The sequence below is a fragment of the Delphinus delphis genome, chromosome 18 (genome assembly GCF_949987515.2).
Source record: "Delphinus delphis chromosome 18, mDelDel1.2, whole genome shotgun sequence".
NCBI classification, from domain to species: domain Eukaryota; kingdom Metazoa; phylum Chordata; class Mammalia; order Artiodactyla; family Delphinidae; genus Delphinus; species Delphinus delphis.
This window is the reverse complement of record NC_082700.1, coordinates 64,164,079-64,183,031: the sequence shown is the minus strand read 5'-3', so window position 1 is coordinate 64,183,031 and position 18,953 is coordinate 64,164,079. Positions and strand designations below refer to the sequence as shown.

Below are 18,953 nucleotides of genomic sequence, written 5' to 3'. Positions count from 1 at the left end.
CAAAAAGTGGGCAGAAGACCTAAATAGACATTTCTCCAAAGAAGACATACAGATGACCATAAAGCATGTGAAAAGATGCTCAACATCACTAATTATCAGAGAAATGCAAATCAAAACTACAATGAAGTATCACCTCACACTGGTCAGAATGGACATAATCAGAAAGCCTAAAACAATAAATGCTGGCAAGGGTGTGGAGGAAAGGGAACCCTACTACACTATTGGTAGGAATGTAAATTGGTACAACCACTATGGGGAACAGTATGGAAGTTCCTTAAAAAACTAAAAATAGAACTACCATATTATCTAGGAATCCCATTCCTGGGCATATATTTGGAGAAAACCATGGTTCAAAAGGATACATACACCCCAATGTTCATTGCAGCACTACTTACAATAGCCAAGACATGGAAGCACCTAAATGTCCTTTGACGGATGAATGGATAAAGAAGACATGGCATATATACACAATGGAATATTACTCAGCCATAAAAAGAATGAAATAATGCCATCTGCAGCAACATGTGTGGACCTAGAGATTATCATACTAAGTGAAGTAAGTCAGACAAAAAAAGACAAATATCCTGTGATATCACTTATATGTGGAATCTTAAAAACATGATACAAATGAAGTTATTTACAATACATAAATAGACTCACATAGAAAATAAACTATTGGTTACCAAAGGGGAAACGTCGGGGGAGGAGGGATAAATCAGGAGCTTGGGATTAACATACACTCACTTCTATATGTAAAATTTTGGGCTGGCCAAAAAAATTCCTTCAGTGTTTAAAAATAAGACATTTTTCATTTTCTCCAAGAACTCCATTGAAAAATATTCACCATTTTGTTCCACTACTTTCTGCCTTTTTTCAGGCAACTTCATAATTCCATCTTCCCAAAACTTATTGTCTGTTTGAGGAAAGAACTGTTCCAGGTACCTTTTATAACCTTCCAGGGAACTGAAACTTTTTCCATTACGAGAACTTTGGAAAGACCGAAATAAATGGAAATCCGAAGATCCAATGTCTGGTGAATATGGCAGATGATATGGCAGATGAATCAGAACTTCCCAGCCAAGCTGTAATGGTTTTTGCCTGGTCATCAAAAACACATGTGGTCTTGCATTATCTTGATGGAAGATTATGCATTTTCTGTTGACTAATTCCAGATGCTTTTCGTCAAGTGCTGCTTTCAGTTGGTCTCATTGGGAGCAGTGTTGCAGCAAAACCAGAAATCAGTAAATGGCCTTAGGCACATACCAGCCAAACAGGCCTGCAAGAGTTAAGCAGTCTTGGTTATTCTTTAGCTGTTACTACTAACACACACTTGTAGCTAGACTTGTCCTTCACAAAGCTAAACAAAGCCAGTTACTCTCTGACTCCATATGAATTATACTCTGCACCTGGCATTCTTCTCCCCCTACACTCCCCTGTAGCATTCTGCATTTCAAAAACAAGGTCATGGCTGATAACTTCAGGGACACCCGACCTGGTTGCTGAGCCACCTGATGCCAGCTTTTGGCCATAAATTTGCAGAAGAAGGAAATCAAGACCGTCATTAGTTTGAGCCTTATCACCTACCCTAGACCATGGGGTCTTAGCCTATAAAACCTTTCCCTATTCCCCAGGAATGGGGGGGCCACAGTTCTTGAGGTGGTAACCTGCTGTGTCCTCTCTTGGCCTGGTAAAGAATAAAAGCTACTTTTTCTTGTTCTGCTAAAATTTCTCTTTGTATTTCTTTTTGGCATTGGTGAACAGAGAGCCAAGATCGTGGCATCAGCCGAACTTGCTGGAATTAATCGTTGGATTTCTGGAAGGAGCTCATAATAGAGGACTCCCTTCCAATCCCACTATATACAAAACATCACCTTCTTTGGATGAAGACCACCGGTGCCTTTGGTGTGCTTGGTGGTGGTTCATTTCACCTGCCCCACAATCTCTTCTGTTCCACATTACTGTACAGTATCCACTTTTCATCTCCCGTCACAATTTGTTTTAAAAACGGACCGTTTACATTAGTTTCAGTAGAGAATTACACGTGGAAATATGGTCAAGAAAGTTTTTTGTGCTTAACGTATGTGGAAACCAAACATCAAAGCGATTAACATAACCAGGCTGGTGCAAATGATTTTCAGTGCTTGATTTGGATATTTTGAGTATGTCGTCTATCTCTTGCATGGTATAACGTTGATTGTTCTCAATTAATGTCTTGATTTGATTGTCGTCAACTTAAACTGGTCTACCCAACCGTGGAGCATCATCTAGCAAGAAATCTCCAGCATGAAACTTCACAAACCACTTTTGATACATTCAGTCACAGCACCTTCTCCATACACTGCACAAATGTTTTTCTGCATTTCAATTGCACTTTTAACTTTCTTGAAATAATAAAGCATAATATGCCAAAAATGTTGCTTTTTTCTTCAATCTTCAATATTAAAATGGCTACACAAAAATCCACCAATTTTAAGTTATTTTTTTAAATGCACGCTGATATGACAGCTGTCACAATACAATGTAACAAAATTGTTTTGAATGAAGTTAAAGACAACTAAGCACTACTAGAGCTGACTTACGGAAAAAACTGAAGGAACGTTTTGGCCAACCCATAGATAACCAACAAGGACCTACTGAATAGCACAGGGAAATCTACTCAATATTCTGTGATAACCTATATGAGAAAAGAATCTGAAAAAGAATGAATATATGTATAACTGAATCACTGTGCTGTGCACCCTGAAAGTAATACAGCATTGTAAATCAACTATACTCCAATAAAATTTAAAACAAAACAAAACAAAAAAAGGCACTTTAAAATAGTAGAAAATGTAATTCATAGTGAAAAACCTAAGTCATGAATATCCAGGGACTGAAAAATTATAGCACTGAAATTATCAAAACAAATTACAAGAACTGTAAAATGGAACTTGGTACAGTATGAGACTAATACACTTCTCTAGGTCCAAGTCACATCAAATGGACCAAAATAAATAAGAATAGAGAAAACCTAAATAATGTAATTAATAAAACCACTATAATTAAGAATTAAACTCTATACCTTAAATAGCCAATAGTCCATCTTTTTAAATGCCCAAAGACCATTCACAAAAATTACCTATAAACTAGAACTTAAAGTATTATTAAACACTGTTTCTGGGTGGAAATGGTACAGAGAACTTTTTTTTTTTATCATAAGGCAATGAAATGAGTAAACTAGAAAACATACAAACATAAAAAAATCCTCTATCCACAGGAAATTTTAAAGATCTCTTTCTCAAATAATTCTTAGGCCAAAGAGAAAATGACAACAAAATTGCAGAATCTATAAATAAAAACCTAACTATGATGAAAGCACTACACACCAGAACCTATGGGATATAGCTAGAACAGTATTCAGAGAAAAGTTCACAGCCTTAAAATATTTATATTAATAAAAAAGAAAGAAAACAAATGTATTCAAGAAGTAAGAAGAAACAACAAAATAAACCAAAGGAAGGAAGGAATGATTAAAGATGAAATGCAGAAAGTGATAAATTATCAAAAAGAATACAAGTAGTAAGTGAATGTGAGAGTTCCTTCTTTGGGGGAGAAAACATAAAACTAACAGTTCATTAGAAGGGAAAATGAGGGCTTCCCTGGTGGCACAGTGGTTGAGAGTCCGCCTGCCGATGCAGGGAACATGGGTTTGTGCCCCGGTCCGGGAGGATCCCACATGCCGCGGAGCGGCTGGGCCCGTGAGCCATGGCCGCTGAGCCTGCGCGTCCAGAGCCTGTGCTCCGCAACGGGAGAGGCCACAGCAGTGAAAGGCCCGCGTACCGCAAAAAAAAAAAAAAAAAGGGAAAATGAGGAGTAGGGAATGGAGAGAGCATAAATACTATGTAGCCATTAAAAAGAGATATTTAAATGAAAAATCAAGGAACAACTATCATTTGTTCTTAAAAACAAGGAAGGCCACATATGCACAAGTTCTTACTTGATGTACAGAACATGTCAGCAGAACAGTCAGCAATTGTGCTGGGGCTCCATCCTGGGGGAGGAGCTGTGTGATGACAGGAGTCGCAGAGTGACTTCTTCATAAATTTTAAAAACCTATTTAAAAAAGTAAAGTTTTTACATAAAAATAGAATCTAAAAAAAAAAGTGGTTTTAATGAACCTAGGGGCAGGACAGGAATAAAGATGCAGATGTAGAGAATGGATTTGAGGATGGGGAAGGGGAGGGGGGAGGGGAAGCTGGGACGAAGTGATAGAGTGGCATGGACATATATACACTACCAAGTGTAAAATAGATAGCTAGTGGGAAGCAGCTGCATTGCACAGGGAGATCAGCTCAGTGCTTTGTGACCACATAGAGGGGTTGGATAGGGAGGGTGGGAGGGAGATGCAAGAGGAAGGGGATGTGGGGATATATGTATACATATAGCTGATTCACTTTGTTATACAGCAGAAAACACAACATTGTAAAGCAATTATACTCCAATAAAGATTAAAAAAGCCAACTCTAATGATGTAGACTCTTAAATATAGTAAAGAAGTTGTGATAAAATATTTTTATACTTTTCATCTTAAAATCACAAGTGTAAATTAGTAACTAGATATTTTAAATTGTATTCACTATTCCAATATGCCAAATTCTCTTAAACATGACAAATGTATGAAATAAAAAATGTACAGATTTTTTTTAAAAAGTAAAGTTTTTGAATTTTGTAGCATTAGGTATATCATTTGTTTAAAAACTGATTATTAAAAATAATACATTTTAATTATTTAGAGTCTCTAAAGCTACTTAAAAGAACTGTGGATGCATTTTTTTTATTATTGGGAGGGAAGGGTTTAATCTATAGCCTTTTAAAAAATCCCATTTTATATTGTAAAACGCTCTATATTCTCAAAGCACTTAGGCATCTGCTATCTCATCTGATCCCTGTAATAAGTGTGAAGAAGCTAAGCAGTGCTGTAATCCCTGCACTGCATACAGGTGAGGACCCTGAGGCTCAGACACCTTGGGGGACATAAGGCCACATCGCTGCTAAGTGCCTCCTGCAGCCTATTCAAACTGGTCCAGGCTCCTAGGATATTAGGATTTCATAACTTTTGGGTTGTATCTAGTGATTTCATGAGTAGATAAAATGACACCTCTGTTACACACTGGGAACAAAGAAACTTCCAAAAAACCTCAATCATGTCTGCTTCATCACAGAAGAAACTGAATGACAGGCATTCATCCTTTGTTATGGGCTGAGTCCTGTCACCTTCTATTTTATATGTTGAAGTCCTAACCCCCAGTACCTCAGAATGTGACTGTATTTATTTATTTATTTATTTATTTTAACATCTTTATTGGGGTATAATTGCTTTACAGTGGTGTGTTAGTTTCTGCTTTATAACAAAGTGAATCAGTTATACATATACATATGTTCCCATATCTCTTCCCTCTTGCGTCTCCCTCCCTCCCACCCTCCCTATCCCACCCCTCCAGGTGGTCACAAAGCACCGAGCCGATATCCCTGTGCCATGCGGCTGCTTCCCACTAGCTATCTACCTTATGTTTGTTAGTGTATATATATCCATGCCTCTCTCCGTGACTGTATTTAGAGACAGGATCTTTAAAGAGGTGAATAAGTTAAAGTGAAGTCATATAGGTGGGCCCTAATCTAATATGACTGGTGTCCTTATAGGAAGAGATTAGGACACAGGCACACAGACGGATGACCATGCAAAGACACAGAGAGAAGACAGCACCTCCAAGCGAAGGAGAGAGGCCTCAGAGGAAAACAACCCTACCAACACTTTAACTTCAGACTTCCAACCTCCAGAGCTGTGAGGAAATAAATGTCCATTGTTTAAGTTGCATACTATGTGGTCCTTGTATGGCAGCCCTAGCAAACTAACGCATCATTCAGCTTTATGTATCTAAAAAGTACTTTCTCTATGATTTCACGGATCATCTAAAAGGGTAAATCAGACTGATTCAGCTTGCCTGCACCAACGTTTTCAGAGAAGCAACTATGGGGTCAAGAAAACGTGGCTTGGAAGCACCTCTCCCCAGATGTTTTCTTTTCAAACGAATGAATTCTGTTTTGTTAGAGTGAAAAGCTTGACTTAGGCTAGTCCTCCCTGTGTTACAGCTCTGAACAGTGCATTGATATCTGATGCTTGCACGTTTAAAAAGTTGACAGTCTGACAGGTTGTTCTCCTAAGAAGACTGAGCATATGCAGAAATAATGTCAAGAGGATATTCAACTAGGATGGGAATCAAGATACGTATTTCCTTATGTCTTTCTGTAGAGGTGACCTGAGCCAGTGGCAGAACTGAAATCCAAGAGTGATGTTCTGCCACCCTGTGAACTTGGGTGACTGGCCCGCCTTGGCTACCACATGAAAGAAGCAGCGTTCTCAGGCTTGACACAGAGCAGAGTGCCTAGGGCGGAACTCAGCCTCCCCCACCAATTCACCCCCTGTGCTCCCTGGACCAGTTCTGTGACCTTAGGTGAGCCCTGGACCCAGTCTCCTCATCCATGACCTGGGATAAAAGACCATGATGAGGATTAAGTGTAATCATACATGTGAGAAGAATGTACAATAAATTATAAAGAACTACACAAATGTAACTTAACATTAATCTTGTTAAAGTAGGTGCAGGATTACTAGATCAGGAATCACAGGATTTCTAATTCTATGACCTATCCCTGCTTTTGTATTTATGTTACAGTTGATTTAAAACATATACTGAAAGAACAGATTTCTAATTGTGTATCTGCTGCAAACTAGCTTAACACTAGTTATATATAGAAGACCACCTTCCTTCTAAGGGGCCTTAGTTTCCTCACCTGTAAAATGAGGATGTTGAACCCTATTATAAGACACTTTTTAAATGAAGACTGACACACAGGTGGGGACATCTCTCTTAGATGTGAAATGCCTAAGGTCAAAAGACCAAAAGGGTTTGGGAGATTCCTGGCCATTTTGTGACTGGGTTATACAGGGAATCTCAAATTATTATCAGGTCTTCAGAAGGAAGGTCTCACTCTAGTAAATGAAAGTGCTGTGTGAATTTCAGGCATAAAAAGATATAGGGCTCCAAGGGCAGCTTCTGTATGTTTGCATACAATATAAGTACTTAGGAAAAGTTCAGAACGCAGACTTCATCATCCCTAAACCTAGATATGAACTCCAACTCTGCCCATCCTTCAGCCAGCTCTGTGACCCTGGACTATTTCCTACTCTGTGAACAGTGGAAGGTACTGCTCTTCATTTCTAAGGAGGAAGAATGAGATGAAACAGTGACAGAGGGAACTTAGGCTACATTTTAGATAAACCTTTCTAAAGAATTACTTAGATACTGGGACATGTTTTCTTTAAGTGATGGATTAAATATTATACAAGTAATTTTATGCAGAAATGCAGAAAAGTATAAATGAGGAAAAATGCACCCATAATTTAATGCCCAGAGATAAAGTTTTGATGGGAAGATATCATATACAGTCGGAAACCTCTTCCCATGTGAGCCACGCATCTCAGTGGGCAAGAACACCAGACCTCCCCTCCCTCCCTCCCTCCTTCCATCAACCCCACTCCCACCTTGTTCCAGAAAGAATTACAGGCAGCTGCATGACAATGGCTAACCCTTAAACCAGACCTCAGTTATCACATCTATAGGAGGTACTACCACCTGACCATTGTTAGAAAGGTACGTGACCCAAATGTTACTCATCAAGCACCTTTCTCACGCCATGTACAGTGCTTAGTGCTTTCACACATCTCATCTCTGAAAATACTTTGTAAACCTTCAAGCACCATTCAGACTACAGTGTTAGGGTTACTGTGAATTCTTGATTTGTCCTGATGACAATTTCATCTTCTAGAAGTTACAGGAAGCATAGGGGGGCAACTGGACCTAATTCTAAACAACAAAGAATTAGGGAGAACGTGACAGTATCATGTAGGAGTTTCCTTTACTCCTAGAAGATGAGAAAATAGAAGTGACCTACACCTTTCCCTGGTAAATCTCCCCTAGGCCAGAAATATTCCAGATGTTTTTCCCCTCAAACTTCCTGGATGTTCCTTGACAGCACTCGTATCACAATGTGCTGAGCACCCCTCAGAATGAAACGTAGAGGGTCTGCAAAATGAGTGTTCTGTGCTGTATGGGAATCTGAACCCATGAAGTCGAAACACGTGGAAAGTCCAATCTGAAATCTCTCAGGCACATGTGCACATGCACGTCCTGCACCCCACCCTCACCGCTTCTGCAGGTGCTCAGCAGACCGACCTTCAACTTGCAGTGTGTTGTTAAGACCCAGTCATGAAGCTTTGTCTCTGGAGGCTTATAATTGAAAAGGGCACAGAGTGCTTATCACCAGACACCTGGTAGAGATCGTGTGAAGAGTAAATCCTGGAGACAAACTTTAATCACAACTCCCTGTGGCAGGCTTACCTGTTCTACTGTTTCAATGAGGGCAGCAGCCTCGTCCTTGCCCAGTTGTTGCACCATCTTGTAAAACAGGCCGTCTCTATCTTGCAGCAAATCATATGGCTTATCGTATTCTTCTAGTCTCCCTGAATCCAAAACCTGTTAATCAGCAGGAAAAAAACGCATTGCACACAATGTTTCACAATAAAGCATTATAACTCAGACAATATTTTGTAAAGGAACAGGAGGGGAAGAATAGAAAAAATCTGTTTGGGTGGTAGGCCTGGCTGGTATTTTAATGGTTTGATTAACTTGTTTTACTAGGCAGATAAAGGCCTAACCTGACCTTTTATTACTATAATGTTATAGGAAGGGAAGAAAAATGAGTTTTAGACTATGATTTCTTTAATTTTTATTGGAGTACAGTTGCTTTACAACGTTGTGTTAGCTTCTGCTGCACAGCAAAATGAATCAGCCATACATATAAATATATCCCCTCCCTTTTGGATTCCCCTCCATTTAGGTCACCCCAGTGCATCAAGTAGAGCACTCAGCAGTCTGGCATTTTATATTCTGCCCAGGGCATTTGGGGTGGTTATCATTAGTTAGTGCTTTTAGTTCTCAGACTCTGAGCTTTAACGGCTATTTATACAGATACACAGAGTTGGGAAATTTCTTGATTTAAGAAAATCAAACTCTATCTAAAATCAGGTTGATGTCATACAAACCAGATGGCAGTGACCTGACAGCAATTGTTAAGTTGGTTTGACAGAATCTTAGTATTTGGGAAAAAAGTAAATGCCTCCAGAATTTCTTTAGGGTTGTGAACTAAAAAATTGCCTGTCATATCAGTGAACAAAGGATGTTGCAGCCATCAAGCCACCACACTACAGCTGCCCCGACAATAAGCCCTGAGGGAACTCAGGATAGAACCAGAATGTGTGCGGCCACCCCCAACAGTGCACGCTGAGGAGACTCAGGATGAGAAAAACACAGGATACTGGCCTCAGATAGCTGAGGTGCACGTCAAAGGAATTTCAATGAGCCCAGACTTTGCATCTTCCCATGTATAGAAAAGCACTAAATTCATTAACTTGGGATGTCTGGTTTTCTTTGATTAACAGTAATCTTTTAATGTTCTGACTACCTGGTCTTTTGTTGCAAAAACTCTTACGTATACTGGCTCATCCCCTTGCCTCTTCAGAACCATTTCTCAGTGTTATGAGATGCTTTGTCCCTAAGTCCTCACAATGTCCACCACATAAAACGTAACACTCAACTTCCAGGTTGTGCTTTTTTTTTTTCTTTTTCAGTCGACAGGGTCCTGGATTATGTTAGTTACTAAGAGGAGCAGAATCCCTTGTGTGAGAGGTTAAGATGCTTCTTCAACTTGGCTTTGATTGTAGTTTATTATTCTGAGAGTGAAAGGCTGGCAAAAAGAGCTGCTACATAAGCAGCATTAGCAGAATTTCTCTGCACAGAAGAAATCCCTAGAAATCCAATTTTTTCTTGAACTAACACTAAAGAAGCAAGTAAGAAACTGAGCTTCAAATTCTAATGCTCACAGCCTGCACAGTACCCGGGAACAGCCCAATCTGAACTGCCGAGGATCTGAATCTGTTTTCACAAGTTATCTTTCTTTGCTTCTTTTTCTTTCTGTCTTCAGCTGTCTGCTGTTCAGCCCTTTTATGCACATTGATATATCCCTAGTTGAAAATTAAAAGTGAGAGGAAGGAGGTCTTAACTCTGCCTTTCTACTTATTAGTGGCTTTGCATAATGGTTTTAGAGGGAAAAAAAGAATCTGAAACAGTTGGCCCAAATGACATAGCTATAAAGATAGTTCTGATGTTAGGTGGTACTTAGTTCTTCATGTAGAATAACTGTATCTTAAGAGAATAATGCAGCAACTCTAAACAGGACACAGGTTGTTCTTCCATATCTAGTACTGCAGTTAATTCCATCCCATGTCATTTAATTGGAAACATTTATTAAGTCTCCTAAGGGCAGAAAAGTGGTCAAGATAGTGGAGTAGGGGGATGCAGAGTTCACATCTCCCCACAACTAGGGCACCTACCAGACTCTGGGGATGGGAGCAACCCCTGAACAACTGGACTACAAACTCCAGTGCTGGAAGCCTCAGGCCAAACAACCAGTAAGACAGGAACACAGTCCCACCCATCAAAAAAAAAAGATGACAAAAAACTATGTTACAGATGAAGGAGCAGATGAAGGTAAAAACCTACAAGACCAAATAAATGAAGAGGAAATAGGCAACCTACCTGAAAAAGAATTCAGAGTAATGATAGTAAAGATGATCCAAAATCTCAGAAATAGAATGGAGGCACACATTGAGAAAATACAAGAAACGTTTAACAAAGACCTAGAAGAACTAAAGAACAAACAGAGATGAACAATACAATAACTGAAATAAAAAATACACTAGAAGGAATCAATAGCAGAATAACTGAGACAGAAGAACGAATAAGTGAGCTGGAAGACAGAATGGTGGCAATAACTGCTGAGGAGCAGAATAAAGAAAAAAGAATGAAAAGAATTGAAGACAATCTCAGAGACCTCTGGGACAACACTAAACGCACCAACATTCGAATTATAGGGGTCCCAGAAGAAGAAGAGAAAAAGAGAGGGTCTCAGAAAATATTCGAAGAGATTATAGTCAAAAACGTCCCTAATGGGCTTCCCTGGTGGCGCAGTGGTTGGGAGTCCGCCTGCCAGTGCAGGGGACACGGGTTTGTGCCCCGGTTCGGGAAGGTTCCACATGCTGCAGAGCGGCTGGGCCTGTGAGCCGTGGCCGCTGAGCCTGCATGTCCGGAGCCTGTGCTCCGCAACGGGAGAGGCCACAGCAGTGAGAGCCCTGTGTACTACAAAAAAAAAAAAAAAAAAAAAACGTCCCTAACACAGGAAAGGAAATAGCCACCCAGGAATCTCAGAGAGTCACATACGGATAAACCTAGGAGAAACACACCCAGGTGCATATTAATCAAACAAACAAAAATAAAATTCAAAGAAAAAATATTAAAAGCAGCAAGGGAAAAGCAAAAAATAACATACAAGAGAATCCCCATAAGGTTATCAGCTTATTTTTCAGCAGGAACTCTGCAAGCCAGAAGGGAGTGGCAGGATATACTTAAAGTGATGAAAGAGAAAAACCTACAACCAAGATTACTGTACCCAGCAAGGATCTCATTCAGATTTGACCAAGAAATCAAAAGTTTTACAGACAAGCAAAAGCTAAGAGAATTCAGCACCACCAAACGAGCTTTACAACAAATGCTAAAGGAACTCCTCTAGGCGGGAAACATAAGAGAAGAAAAAGACACAGAGAAAAAAAAAACATGAAAAACTAAAATAATTATGAAAATTGCAATAGGAACATACATATTGACAATTACCTTAAATGTAAATGGATTGAATGCCTCAACCAAAAGACACAGACTGGCTGAATGGATACAAAAACAAGGCCCATATATGTGCTGTCTACAAGAGACCCACTTCAGCCCTAGGGGGACACACAGACTGAAAGTGAGGGGATGGAAAAAAATACTCCATGCACATGGAACTCAAAAGAAAGCTGGAGTAGCAACACTCATATCAGATAAAATAGATTTTAAAATAAAGACTGGTACAAGAGACAAGGAAGGACACTACATAATGATCAAGGGATCAATCAAAGAAGAATATGTAACAACTGTAAATATTTATGCACCCAACATGGGAGCACCTCGATACATAAGGGAAATGCTAACAACTATAAAAGGGGAAATCAACAGTAACACAATGATAGTAGATTTAATTGATATAGGACATTCCACCCAAAAGTGGCAGCATACACTTTCTTCTCAAGTGCACATGGAACATTTTCCAGGATAGATGATATCTTGGGTCACAAATCAAGCCTCAGAAAATTTAAGAAAATTGAAATTGTATCAAGCATCTTTTGCGACAACACTATGAGATTAGAAATGAATTACAGGAAAAAAAAACTAAAAAAACACAAATACATGGAGGCTGAACAGTGTGGTACTAAAAAACCAAGAGATCACTGAAGAAATCAAAGAGAAAAAAAAATACATAGAAACAAATGACAGTGAAAACACAGTGACCCAAAACCTATGGGATGCAGCAAAAGCAGGTCTAAGAGGGAGGTTTATAGCAATTCAGTCTCACATCAAGAAACAAGAAAAATGTGAAATAATCTAACCTTACACGTAAAGCAACTAGAAAAAGAAGAACAAACAAAACCCAAAGTCAGTAGAAGGAAAGAAATCATAAAGATCAGAGCAGAAATAAATGAAAAAGAAATGAAGGAAGCAATAGCAAAGATCAGTAAAACTAAGAGCTGGTTCTTTGAGAAGATAAACAAAATTGATAAACCTTTAGCCAGACTCATCAAGAAACAAAGGGAGAGGGCAAATCAATAAAATTGGAAATGAAAAAGGAGAAATTGGAACTGACACCTCAGAAATACAAAGGATCATAAGAGACTACTATGAGCAACTATATGCCAATATAATGGACAACCTAGAAGAAATGAACAAATTCTTGCAAAGGTACAATTTTCCAAGACTGTACCAGGAATAATTAGAAACTATAAACAGACCTATCACAAGTAATGAGACTGTAATTAAAAATCTTCCAACAAACAAAAGTCCAGTACCAGTACCGGATGGCTTCACAGGCAAATTCTATCAAACATTTAGAAAGCGCTAACACCTATCCTGCGCAAACTCTTCCAAAAAATTGCAGAGGGAGGAACACCCCCAAATTCGTTCTACAAGGCCACCATCACCCTGATACAAAACCAGACGAAGATATCACAGAAAAAAGAAAATTACAGACCAATATCCCTGATGAACATAGATGCAAAAATCCTTAACAAAATACCAGCAAACAGAATCCAACAACACATTAAAAGGATCATACACGATGATCAAGTGGGATTTTTTCCAGGAATGTAAGGATTAGTATATGCAAATCAATTAATGTGCTACACCATATTAACAAATTAAGGAATAAAAAACATGATCTTGACAAATGCAGAAGCTTTTGACAAAATTCAACACCCATTTATATGATAAAAACTCTCCAGAAAATGGGCATAGAGGGAACCTACTTCAACATAATAAAGGCCATATATGACAAACCCACAGCAAACATCATTCTCAATGGTGAAAAACTGAAAGCATTTCCTCTAAGATCAGGAAGAAGACAAGGTTGCCCACTCTCACCACTATTATTCAACATAGTTTTGAAAGTCCTAGCCACGGCAATCAGAGAAGAAAAAGAAATAAAAGCAACAAATTGTAAAAGAAGAAGTAAAACTGTCACTGTTTGCAGATGACATGATACTATACACAGAAAATCCTAAAGATGTCACCAGAAAGATACTAGAACTAATCAGTGAATTTGGTAAGGTTGATGCATACAAAATTAATGCACAGAAATCTCTTGCATTCCTATACAGTAACAACGAAAGATCAGAAAGAGAAATTAAGGAAACAATCCCATTCACCATCGTAACAAAAAGAATAAAATACCTAGGAAGAGACCTACCTAAGGAGGCAAAAGACCTGTACTGAGAAACCTATAAAACACTGATGAAAGAAGTCAAACATGACAGAAACAGATGGAGAAATATACCACGTTCTTGGATTGGAAGAATCAGTGTTGTGAAAATGAGTATACTACCCAAAGCAATCTACAGATTCAGTGCAATCCCTATCAAATTACCAAAATTAACAAAATTAACAAAAAATTTTTTAATTAACAAAAAATTTTACCCCGAATAGCCAAAGCGATCTTGAGAAAGAAAACCGGAGCTGGAAGAATCAGGCTCCCTGACTTCAGACTATACTACAAAGCTACAGTAATCAAGACATCATGGTACTTGCACAAAAACAAATATAGATCAGTGGTACAGGATTAAAAGCCCAGATATAAACCCATGCACATATGGTCAACTAATTTATGACAAAAGAGGCAAGAGTATACAATGGAGAAAAGACACTTCAATAAGTGGTGCTGGGAAAACTGGACAGCTACATGTAAAAGAATGAAATTAGAACACTACCTAACACCATACACCAAAATAAACTCAGAATGGATTAAAGGACTAAATGTAACACCAGACAGTATAAAACTCTTAGAGGAAAACATATGAAAAACACTCTCTGACATAAAGCACAGCAAGATCTTTTTTGACCCACCTCCTAGAGTAGTGAAAATAAAAACAATTAGGGCGGGCTTCCCTGGTGGCGCAGTGGTTGAGAGCCCGCCTGCCAATGCAGGGGACGCGGGTTCATGCTCCGGTCTGGGAAGATCCCACATGCCGTGGAGCAGCTGGGCCTGTGAGCCATGACCCCTGAGCCTGCGCGTCCAGAGCCTGTGCTTCGCAACAGGAGAGGCCACAACAGTAAGAGGCCCGTGTACCACAAAAACAAACAAACAAAAACAAATAGGGCTTCCCTGGTGGCGCAGTGGTTAAGAATTCACCTGTCAATGCAGGGGACACGGGTTCGAGCCCTGGCCTGGGAAGATCTCACATGCCGCAGAGCAGCTAAGCCTGTGTGCCACAATTACTGAGCCTGCACTCTAGAGCTCGCGTGCCACAGCTACTGAGCCTGCGTGCCACAACTACTGAAGCCGGCATGCCTAGAACCCGTGCTCCACAACAAGAGAAGCCACTGCAATGAGAAGCCCGCTCGCCGCAACTAGAGAAAGCCTGCTTGCAGCAAGAAAGACCCAGCGTACCCAGAAGTAATAAAAAAATAAAATTTTTAAAAAAACAAAAACAAATGGGACCTAATTAAACTTAAAAGCTTTTTCACAGCAAAAAAGTATAAGACAAAAAGACAACCCTCAGAATGGGAGAAAATATTTGTAAACGAAGCAACAGGATTAATCTCCTGAATACACAAACAGCTCATGGAGCTCAATAGCAAAAAAACCAAACAACCCAATAAAAAAATGGGTGGAAGACCTAAATAGACATTTCTCCAAGGACATACAGATGGCCAAGGGGCATATTAAAGGATGCTCAACATAACTAATTATTAGAGAAATGCAAATCAAAACTACAATGAGGTATCACCTCACACCAGTCAGAATGGGCATCATCAAAAAATCTACGAATAATAAATGCTGGAGAGGGTGTGGAGCAAAGGGAACCCTCTTGCACTGTTGGTGAGAATGTAGATTGATACAGACGCTGTGGAGAACAGTAGGGAGGTTCCTTAAAAAACTAAAAATAGAACTACCATATGACCCAGCAATCCCACTGCTAGGCATATACCCTGAGAAAACCATAACTCAAAAGGACACATGTACCCCAGTGCTCACTGCAGCACTATTTACAATAGCCAGGACATGGAAACAACCTAAATGTCCAATGACAGATGAATGGATAAAGAAGATGTGGTACATAGATACAGTGGAATATTACTCAGCCATAAAAAGAAACGAAATTGAGTTATTTGTAATGAGGTGGATGGACCTAGAGTCTGTCATGCAGAGTAAAGTAAGTCAGAAAGAGAAAATCAAATACTGTATGGTAACACATATATATGGAATCTTAAAAAAAAAAAGGGTTATGAAGAACCTAGGAGCGGGATGGGAATAAAGACGCAGACCTACTAGAGAATGGACTTGAGGACACGGGGAGGGGGAAGGGTAAGCTGGGACAAAGTGAGTGAGTGGCATGGACATATATACACTACTAAATGGAAAATCGATAGCTAGTGGGAAGCAGCTGCATAGCACAGGGAGTTCAGCTCAGTGCTCTGTGACCACCTAGAGGGGTGGGATAGGGAGGGTGGGAGGTAGGGAGACGCAAGAGGGAAGAGATATGGGGATATATGTATATGTATGGCTGATTCACTTTGTTATACAGCAGAAACTAACACACCATTGTAAAGCAATTATACTCCAGTAAAGATGTTTAAAAAAAAATATATAGGCCCAATCCCTGAGAGTATGGTTTGATATTCTGGATTGGGTTTCTGGAATCTGTCATTACTTAAAAAAAAAAACAAAGCTTTCAGAACAATCACTTGCTTTCCACAAAGGAAAGAGGTACAGGCTTCCCTCGGAGATACTGCAGGTTCAGTTCCAGAACACCAGAATGAAGTGAGTATTGCAATAAAGTGAGTCACATGAATTTCCTGATTTACACTATACTGCAGCCTGTCAAGTGTGCAGTAGCATTGTGTGGAAAAAAACAATGTACAGACCTTAATTTAAAAATAATTTATTGCTAAAAAATACTAACCATCATCAGAGTCTTTAGCAAGTCACAGTAGTAACATCAAAGATCACTGATCACAGATCACCATAACAGATGCAGTGATGGTGAAAAAGTTTGAAATACTGTGAGAATTACCAAAATGTGACAAAGACACGGAGTGAGCAGTATTGTTGGAAAAATGGCACTGATAGACTTGCTCTACACAGAGATGTGACAAACCTTCAATATGTAAAAAAAAAAAAAATTAGTATCTGTGAAGTGCAATAGAAAAAGGTATGCCTTTATTTCTAAAGCAAGCAAGAAAAAAAAACTGCCTCAAAAATCAGTTAAAAAAAATCAGAGTTTTGAGAAAGATTTTTTATTGGTGTTTTTGTTGAATTGAAAGCCAACTGATAATCATAAGCTCTAGAACAAAATACAGGGTTTACACCTGTGGTGGATGGAGCACAGAAGACAATTCCCCAGCTCTGAAGCTAGGGGATGCATGTCTCTTGGGTCCTCTGAGGTCTAATCCTGCCATTCCTACCAAAGGAGTCAGCGACCACAACCAGCTAGGACCAGGATATAAACAAGTGGCCAAGTTTACAACTCCTGGTGGGACCTCCCCGTGTTATCACTGATGAAATCTTGGCCAGGGATCCCTAAACCGAAGGTCTCCCAACCCAGGAGTGGGAAGGGCAGCTCCACAGTGAAGGACAAGGTCCACCATGAAAAACATCGGTCATCGCAAAGGTGACAGGCTCCAAAGAGAACCCTTGCATTTCCCTTTTCCCTCTGTCTTCCCCATTCACCCAGATGGTCAGTCTCCACACCCAGAAACCAGTATCAACTCCTCTCTCTTCCCTCAGATCCCACGTTCGATCCATCACACAGTCCACTTGCTCCACTCTGTTATCCACCCCAAATCCAACCATCTCACCATTTCCACTGCTAGCACCTTAGTTCTAAGCCACCAACAGTCGAGAAAGGGCACAACTGTAAGAGAGAGTGAACACTGCATTTGGAGAAATGAAAGACCATCAATGTGGTTTTAGCTCTAAAGGAAAGAGGGAGAGCTGAGAAGGACAAAACTAGAAAGGTGGGGAGGGACCAGGATGTAAACTGCTTTGTAAAACCATGTTAAAGATTTGTTCAAAGACACTGACCAAGAGAGAAAAATTTGAGGCTATAGAAATTTACCAGAAGATACTGGTAAGTAAAGCATTAAACAAATGGACATATTTTGATAACGGCAACAAAGTTGATTGATTCACATCTATGGACGTTCACACCTGTGGATCAAGTGCTGATGGATAAAACTTAGGACTGAAGAGCTGACACGTCTGCCAGGTTTTGTCCTGCCTCACTGTTTCCCTAACCGACCATATATTGCAAGGTGACTGCAATACCAAAAGCCAAAAATAAAACTCCAGGGTACATTTAGGAGAAAAGAATTTATTTGAATGGACCCCTAGCTGAGCTAGAGATCAAGCCATCTTTCTGCTGCTGCCTCTAAAGCCTGGCAAGGGGCTTGAAACAGGTAGATTTCACAGCATCATTCGTTTATTGTGGAAGGAGGACACTTTTGGGGATAGTCTGAGACAATGCTGCAATGCTGAGAGCTAAGAACAAAGTGATGGTAAAAAGTAGAACTAAAATGTTACTTTTCCAATTAGCATTCATTCATGACCACAAAATAAGAGGGACTTCCCTGATGGCACGCAGTGGTTAAGACTCCATGCTCCCAATGCAGGGGGCCCAGATTCGATCCCTGGTCAAGGAACTAGATCCCACATGCTCTGCATGCCACAACTAAGGAGCCTGCATGCCGCAACTACGGAGTCAGCGAGCCACAACTAAGGAGGCCTCCTGCCGCAACTAAGACCTGGTGCAACCAAATAAATAATTAAAAAAACCACAGAAAACGAGGGACTAAGGATGCCTGATGCTAAACGTTTCTGGAATTTAAGAGTCACTGTCCTGCAATCTTGGAATGTTACCTGATCCCTCATGAAAGTCTGCAGGAGAGGCCTGCTTCCTACTGTGATGTCCTATTCCAGATGACCAGACACACTGCTTGGAGCCCAGAGCATCCCTTTGGTTGGGGATGCCCCACTCCTGTCGTCTGCCTCCCCAGAGCTCACTCCTGTGCACGTCCAGCTCGGGGGAGTGAGGCTAAAGGCACTGCTTCAGTGCTGACACTCTGCTATCTACTCAATGCCCCCACTGATGATCCCATCTGACAATGAATGTGAAGTAGGATGGGAGGTGACATTCCAGAAACGTCCTAAGAAGTCAA

General features: G+C 39.9%; 1 protein-coding gene across 1 annotated transcript in view; it reads right to left on the bottom strand.

Annotated features, from left to right (window-relative positions):
* LOC132413627 (ATP-binding cassette sub-family C member 4-like) overlaps positions 1 to 18,953 on the bottom strand; it is a 166,363-nt gene that overhangs the window by 14,682 nt on the left and 132,728 nt on the right. The window contains exon 22 of the mRNA XM_059995698.1: positions 8,439 to 8,573. The gene's annotated coding sequence lies outside the window, so the exon portion shown is untranslated. The remainder of the gene's footprint in view (positions 1 to 8,438; positions 8,574 to 18,953) is intronic.